The sequence below is a fragment of the Chamaea fasciata genome, unplaced genomic scaffold (genome assembly GCF_029207755.1).
Source record: "Chamaea fasciata isolate MVZ Bird 193981 ecotype frontalis unplaced genomic scaffold, bChaFas1.0.hap1 SCAF_66, whole genome shotgun sequence".
NCBI classification, from domain to species: Eukaryota; Metazoa; Chordata; class Aves; order Passeriformes; family Sylviidae; genus Chamaea; species Chamaea fasciata.
Genome location: NW_027094151.1, coordinates 520,507 through 528,584, shown reverse-complemented (window position 1 = coordinate 528,584; position 8,078 = coordinate 520,507).

The window sequence follows — 8,078 nt, the reverse complement described above, 5'->3', positions numbered from 1 at the left end:
GCTCAGGGGACAGTGCCTGGGGCCACCGGCAGCTCCCAGCGCTCCAGGGACAGCCGGGGCTGGAACTGCTGCTCCGCCCGGCCCGGCCGCCAGCTGGGACCCAGCACGGCAACAGGGGACACAGGGGGCACAGGGGGAGAAACAAGAGCTGAAACAGGCAGCTGAGGGGGGAAAAGGTAAAAATGCAGCCTAGACCAACACAAACATCACTCTATCCATCTCTATCAATTCACAGACCGTCACGGGGCTTTGCTTTGTGATGTCAGGGCACGGTTGCCACGTGGTCATGGTGACATCGCAAGGTTGCCTTGGCGCACGGAAGGCCTCAGGGGTGTCAGAGCAGCTCTTGGGCTTGCTCGGTGCAGGAACTTGGTCCTGTGCTTGAGGCTTTTGTCAGTGGGCAGCTGCCGACTGACAGGAGACTCCTTTTAGCTAGCGTTAGAGCGCAGTCTGCAAACTTGCACAGCAGTTGCCACAATGATTGGGCAACTCGCCGCTGCAGTTTTCACTGTTTATGGAGTTACTTATTCCTGCTATTTCCTGACTAACCTGGCACGTAAGTAGAGGTTTTCCCTGGGTGTCACCTACCCTGGTTTTTGTGTCTTCCTGCTCTTTCTTAGTGACTGAGTTGATTTGGAAACAGAAAGGCCATTGGGATGCTGCTTGGGTAAAGGTGCTGTCAACACGTTCAGCTCAAAAGGGGCTGTGTGTGGCCACGGCCGTGCGGGCAGCATTTGCAAGGGAGCCTGCAGGAGTTGCGTTCCCTCCGTGGGAGAGTCTGTGGCAGCAGAGTTTGCCAATTCCTCCATTGCTGGGTCAAGCAGGACAACTTTGAAAATGTAGACTGGGAGGCCTTCTTGGAAGGTCTTCTAAAAATGCTGCGGTTGTCTCCAGTTTTCTCAAAGCATCTGCTTCATTTTCCCTTGTCCACTGCAGGTCACCTGAGCCGGGTATTCAGAGGTGCTGATCCCGAGGTAAGTAAGGAAAGAACATTTGATGTTCCTGGTGTTTAAAATTGTGCAGCAAGCTGTGAGCTTGGCCTGTGGCAGTAGAGTGTAGAGGGCCAGCTGAGTAGGCTGCAAGAAAATCCATTTCCATGTCTGCAGCAGCAAGAGCAAAGGCATCACTGCCTATTTCCTAATTTTCCATTCCAGAGCTTTAAAAGAACTAAAAGATCAGTTTTGCAGAGAGAATGTGCTTCCTGATAGTAGTCGGGGGAATATGTAATTTGGAGCCATTTGCAGTGTCCAGTTGAATCAGCTCATTAGAATTTAGTCAGAGTGACTTAGAATCCCCTTGCTCTCCAAGTTGATGATTTGTGCTTAGTAGAGCTGGTTCTAGAGCTGAAGAGAAAGAAGGTTCTAAATGATAGGTCATGGCCTGTGTCTCACGCTCCTGTCTGTCCACAGATCCCAGAACCAAGAGCAGACTCTCCTCTGGCTTCCTCTGCTCCTGGACAAGAAGCCAACGCGGAGCCAAATGACCCCAAGGCTCCAGCTGTGGTCACACCACAGCCGGAACTTTCCCAGACAGTAAGTGCCACTTCTGGAGGGTGCTGTCTTTAGTGCGAGGCAGAGCTGGAAGTTTCTGAGCAGCCAGCTCTTGCTGTTGGTGGCTGAGGATGCTGAGTGCTGCAGTCCTGCCAGACCTAGCCATTCCCCTCAGCCAGTGACAGCTGGAAAATGGGCTTTGAGCTGCCATGTTTAGGCCCCAGCATGCTGGGATTCTGATAGGGGCCAGCCTGGAGCAGGAAGGTTCCCTGTGTGCAGAGGAGGGAGCATGCCAAAGGCACTGTGCTCAGCCTTGGTGGATACGTGGGGGACGCTGTGGTCTGGGGACACCTGTCCCTCTCCACAGACGTGCCAAGTACCCACAGGCACCAAAAGTCTTGATCTGAGAACACAAGCTCTTCGGGGTGGTTCGTGCCCATGAGCTTCTTGGCTGTGCTTACCCGGGAGCATTTCAGAGACACACTGGGGATGTGGAGTTGCTGTTTGAAGACAGGGATCTTGGTGCCTTTGTTGCCAGGTTGTTCTTTTGCCTCTTCAGGCGGAGCAGTCAGTAGCGGAGCTGACAGGCACTCGGAGTCCACCTGTCTTTTGGCTTTTAATAAGCTGCTAAGAGATGATGTGTTGTCCGTGAATCTTTGGGGGGCATCTCTTCTCTTGTGTGGCAAAAGACACGTTCCCTGTCAGCTTCCAAAGAGGCTGTTGGAGCTTCAGCCCCAGATGGAGGCTGATTGTACTGCTAGTGTCACAGTGGGACAGAGTGAAGGGCAGGAAGAGGGGAATTCAATGGAGCTCTCGGGACTGAGGAGGCCAGGAGTCCCCCAGGCACTGAAAGCACAGAGCCTTGTCATCTGCAGAGATCAGCACTGGGACAGGAGGGTTACAGTGGAAGCAGAGGTGGGCAGGGAAGCAGAAAGAAGTGGCTGAATGAATATGATTTGTACGCTGAAAAAGGAAAAAGCTGAGCCTGATGGCATCTCCCAGTCACTTGCTCTGCATTTGTGTGTACAGAACGTGGAGGCAGAGGCACAAGCAGAACCGCCCAAACCTCCGAGTGACACGATGGCAGCGAGGAGGAAGAGCAGGGAAGACATCAGGAGAACTGAGGATCAATGGAAACTCCATCAGGAGAGGGGCAATCAACAAAACCATGTAAGCGGAGGAGTGGTAGCCACTCCCCTGATGGAAGGTTCTGTCTCCTGTTCTTTACGGAACTTTGGAGACAAGCTGCAGGCAGAGCTGCAGAAAACTCGAGCTAGGATCAAGGCATGGGAGAAGAGGCTGGAGGAAGAAATGGAGATTCAAACAGAATGCCGAGCGAAAATTTGTCTCCTCCTTGAGAAGCAAGAGGCTCTACAGAAACAAGTGAGTGAATGAGCAATAGCCACTGCAGTCACCAACCTGGTGCTTTCTGCCCTTCTTGCCTTTCCCCTGCAGAGCAGCAGGGGGGTGGGGTGATGCCTCTGAGTGCCGTCCTGCTCCAGTGTGTGTCACAGGCACTCTGAAGGACACTCCCTGCTCTGCTGAATCTCAGCTACTGCCTTGCACAGTGGCACTAGTGCTTTGGCCTTTTGGCCAGCAGTCATCTGAATGCATTCCTGCTGGCCTCTTCCCGCTCTCCTTGTTTCTTGAGATGTTCTTGCAGGTGAACACGGTGACCCAGATGGATCTGGAAAGAAGCTGTCTGTATCCCTTGTGAATCTGGTCCTCTCCCTTTCCTCAGAGTCAATGACTCTTGGCTGACAGGGACAAGCTGGACTCTCTGACTGCTTTGTTCTCTTTGACTTGAGGTGGAAGTGTTGACATCTCGCCTGGCAGCCTGCAAAGATTTCCATCAAGTGACTGGCAGCAAGGAGGCCCAAGATTCCTGTGAGGCACAGAAACTGTCCCAAGCAGCAGCGCTGCCGGTTGGGCACGTTCAGAAGATGCCGGAGGAAAAGAGGACTCCATGGGAGAAGGTAGAACATTTGAACAAAGAGCTGCAAGTGTGTCTGCAGCCCTTGGAGGGGGAAAAGCGTCCTTGGGAGAAAGTGGAATGGTCATTTTGGCAGTCACCCTTCAGAAAACCCACGCAAATGCATTTTGGAGAAAATGGACAATGAATCTGGCCTTGCACTCCAGTCAAACCAGCCTTTGGCTTTGAGCCATCCAGTTTGAGGAGTGGACATCAGAACAAACCCATGGCAGAGCCCTGCATGTGGCTGACAGCATCTTGCTAAGGGCTTGCATTTGAAATGGGATCTGGGGCTAATCTCTGCCAGCCACTTTTCTTTCTGACACCAACTCCTTTGTTGTCTCAGATCTCCACAGGCTCTTCTGTTGAACCTGCAGGAGCAGCAGTGTCACCTGAAGGCACTAGTGCTGGCCAAGCTGTGCAGTGGAACCCGGGCAGTTCGTTCATCTCCAGCACTGACACGGCTTCTGCTCAGCAACAGGAGATGGAGCATGATGAGGATGAGTCCCTGGAGCTCCTGAGTATGTCTTGTGTCTTTCTTCTCTGAGGGACAGTGTATTGTGTGCACGTGCCAGCACAGCTGGACCCAATGATCCTCCTCACTTTGGTGTCCCAGGAGCATTTAGGGCTCCCCACAGGAGAGGCTGTGCTCCAAGGCAGCAAGAGAGTGCTCTGGGTGTTCCCGCTGCCTCTGAGGGCAGCTTGGACGTGCCTGGGGTTTGCCTGAGCTTCCCCATCTGCTAAAGGCAGAAGCAGGGGTTGTCCTTGCATCAGCAGAAGGCTGTGAGCTAGCAAATGATCTGGGCAAGTCCTGTGTGCTAGTGGCCAAACTGGACAGAATAGTTAGCTTCCTAAATTCTCCTTAGACTCCTGACTTCTCATCCGCCATCCGAGCAAAAAAAACCTTCACGGAAATTGATTGGTTTTGGCATTTTGTCTTCTGGTTGTGGTTTTAGTTTAGGTTTTTTTACGGATTTTTTTTGGGTAGAGGTTTTTTCTCTATCTTGAAGGAGCTCTTCTGCCCCATGTGTCTTAGTGGCGTCATTTTGATAACTGTTCTTATTTACCACTACTACATCTGCAGGTTTTTTAATGAGAATATTATATATTTGTCAGTGAGGACTCTTTGGAAAGAACATCAGGCGACAGCAGAAACAGAGAGCAAGAGCTGGTTTTTTTGTGCCCCCAATGAAAAAAACCAGATCTTTTTATTACAATCTGTATTTCATATCCTAGTTTTGTTCCTAGAAGGATACATCCAAGAGACATAGGCCTGGGACACGATCAGATAAAAGTGCACTGTAGGCATTTCTCAGGAGTGAGCCTCGAGCCCTTCTGCTGTATATTCCTCAGATCCATGACACTTTTTCCTACCTGATTCCCAGTCATTCCCATGACTGTTAGAATGCTACCCACTGGCCCAAGCCCTGCTCAGATCAGTCTCTAGGAAAACACATCAAGCCCTTTGTGATTCTACAGCACAAGTCATTGAAGCTGCTTTATGCCCAGAGCAGCTGCCGGTCCTGTGCCCTCAGATGAGACCTGGTGGGGCTGAGAAGAGAGCCCAGCTGACTCTCTGTCTCCCGTCACCTGTTGGCACAAAAGGGCACTGATGTGCACCTGGGTGTGTCTGCTCTCCAAGCCAATCCTGCTGTGTCCTCAGTGGGGGCACCAGCTTGGAAGGGGCTGGGTGTGGCCGTGCCTTCTTGCCATTGCTTGTCAGTGCTGGTGCCTGGGCTTTGGCAGCTTTGTGGCGGTGGCTGCCCTGGCCCTGAGGGCTGGTGTGAGCGCCGAGGCTGGAGCCTTCCTTAGCTGGGAGAGTCCCGCTGCCGGCCGGCCGCTGCAGCGCGGAGCTGCCCCGAGGCAGCAGCCCCTGCTCTGGGCCGGCTCCTGCACGGCCTGGGCTGGGCTCACAGAGGGTCAGCATCTCCTCTGGGCAGCTGTCCGTGTCCCGCCGGCACCTGAGGAGCACTGCTGTCCCTACTGCCCTTGCCCGCTGCGGGAAGGTGGGCACGTGTGCGGGGCTGAGAGGGCGAGTGCAATGGCAGGGACTGATCCCTGCTGTCAGGGGGAGGAGAAGCAGTGTGGTTCTTCACGTGGGCCACGGGCAAGGGCGTCTTCCAGCTCAGCCTGCTCATCAAGGGTGAGGTTCCTGCTGCTGAAGGCCCCTTGGGATTGGTTAGAGCATGAGCTGCTTGGGTTTACAAAGGGAAAGGCATTCTTTTGGTAAAGTGCTGCAAGGTGGAGAAGATGCCCTCCTCTCCTGGGAATGCATCTCCCTGTGCTTTCTTTTCTTTCAAGAGATCTCTTCAAAGGACTGTAGAAAATCATTCTCTGTGCTGGCCTGCTTGTGCTGCAGAGCTGCCTGTCTTGTTGCAATTGTTGTTGTTGTTGTTGTTACCCAGCTGGCCACAAAGGACTCAGAAGGCCAGACTGTACAGCCCCAGCAGGGCTGCCTTTTGTATCTCTTGGATGGTGGGATGTCTGCTTTCAAGTGAGCATCTTGCATTTTGTTTCCCTCAGGGCAAAGGGCGAGCATGGAAAATCCCCGAAGGAAATACATGGAAGAGGAAATTGTTGGCAGAGGGTGAGTCCAACCACAGTTACTTGTACGCAATCATGGGGCAACGATTTGCTGCTGGAATATCTGTCAAGGGTGAAGTCAGGCAAGCTGCAAACATATTCAGACACTGGGGTTAGTCTGCCCCATCTCTCAGTACCAGCCAGAATTTGGAAGTGTGGTCAGAAGGAATTGTCAAAGACACTTGGATTTCATTGCCAGAAACAGCAACCACTCCTTTTTGTAGCAGGCAGATAACTGTTTGAAGGAACATTTCTTCCCAAGAGTTTGCTGAAGGAAATAGTGTGATCAGGATGAAAACTGCCCAGTTTAGAAACTGAAATCCAAGATGAAAGAATCACCTGGCCTTTTGAGCTGAGGCACTAAACCCCAATGCTTCAGAAACAGGCTCAGTGCCCATGCACTGGAGAGGAAAATGCATCATCTGCCTTCTGGCAGAGCCCTCCTGCATGCTGCAGGTTGGAGGCATTTCCAGCAGACATCTCCTGTCTTGGCTGGCTTTCACTCCAAGGTCTAAATGGCTTCTCCTTTCTTTGCTGCTGTTTTGTTTCTAGGGCTTTTGGAGAGGTTTGCAGAGCCATCGACACTGCCACAGGACGACAGGTAAATGTCAAGAGCCCCTGCAGATTCTGCTGCTCTCCAGGGCTTTCCTCTCTCGTGTCAGCTGTGGCTGCAGCTGTGGCTAGAGCTGTGCTGCAAAGGCACAAGAAGCACAGACTGGTGCCAGCCTGCCAGCTGCATTTGGGACAGTCTTTATCCTGCTCAGCTGCCAGAAGGAAGGCAAGGGGGGCAGCGGTTCCTTTCAGAGAAGGACGCTCTCCCTGGCTCTCAGTTGCTCCAACAAAGGTGGTGCCTTGGAGCATCTCACTGCTCTCTGGGGCTACGGCTTCAGAGTCCTGAATTCCCATTTCTGGCTGCCAGCAAATACATCTGAATGTTCCTGGCAGTTCCTTAGCCACCTGCAGTTCTGCACTTGGGAACTGCACATAGGGAGAGATCTGCAAGGCAACCCTAAAAGCCCCAAGCCCTGCTTATAGCCCGAGATGTATCCACAGAGTACCAAGGCACGCATTTCTTCCTCTGAAGTACGGACAGAGAAACAGAGAGTGTGCTCAGAGCTTTGGGGGGTGAGAGTTGACACACCATTTTTAACAAGTGGACAAGGCAAAATGTGGTCAGTGGCCACGTGTCCTGGAACTGGCCCCCAAAGGAGCAGAGAAATGAGCTGTAGGAATGTCAGTTCCTAATTACTCCTTTGTCTAATCGCAAGGCACTTTGGCAGAGCTCACCTGTGTCATTGCAAAATCACTCGCTCCATGTGTGTTTTGGTCTCCTTCCACCAGCTTCTAAAGTTACTGATTTTCTGTGTCATTCTAGGTGGCCATCAAAAAAATCAATCTTCAAGGACTGAATAGGAATCAACAAACGCTAAATGAAATCATGATCATGAAGAAGAATAAGAGTCCCCATATTGTGGATTATTTAGACAGGTGAGTGGTCATGGTCTCTTCCCATGAAGGTTTGTTTACATAGTTAAAGCATGCGAGGTTAAAAACCCACTTTGGACACTGGCAGAAAATAGAGCTGTTAATAATCAGTTAATTATTATTTCTCTACTCATCTCCAATGGATGGGAAGAGAGTGTATTTTGCCTGCATGTGTCTTCCCTGGCTTTCAAACACTGAGTTGGAACATTGGCCAAAAACCTGAATCAACCCTCCCATACTAAGTCAATACCCTGTAAGCTCACTGCCTCCATGTTGTCTCAAGATTGATTTTTCAAGTTTCTTCAATGCTGATGAAGCATGCTAGGGAGGATTTCCCTTGGATTGTTGCCTCTTTTCCAGGGCTGGCCATGCCAGGAACACTAGGTGTTCCTTTCCAGAAATACCATGCGGGGCAGGTTTTTCATCTTGGCTGATACTAAACTGTACTTTTTGCTTGCTGGCCATCTAAAATATCTCCTTTTTCACAGATGTGCTGTTCTCCTTGAGACTGCACAGACTGCAAACAATGCACAGCCTGGAGGGAATGT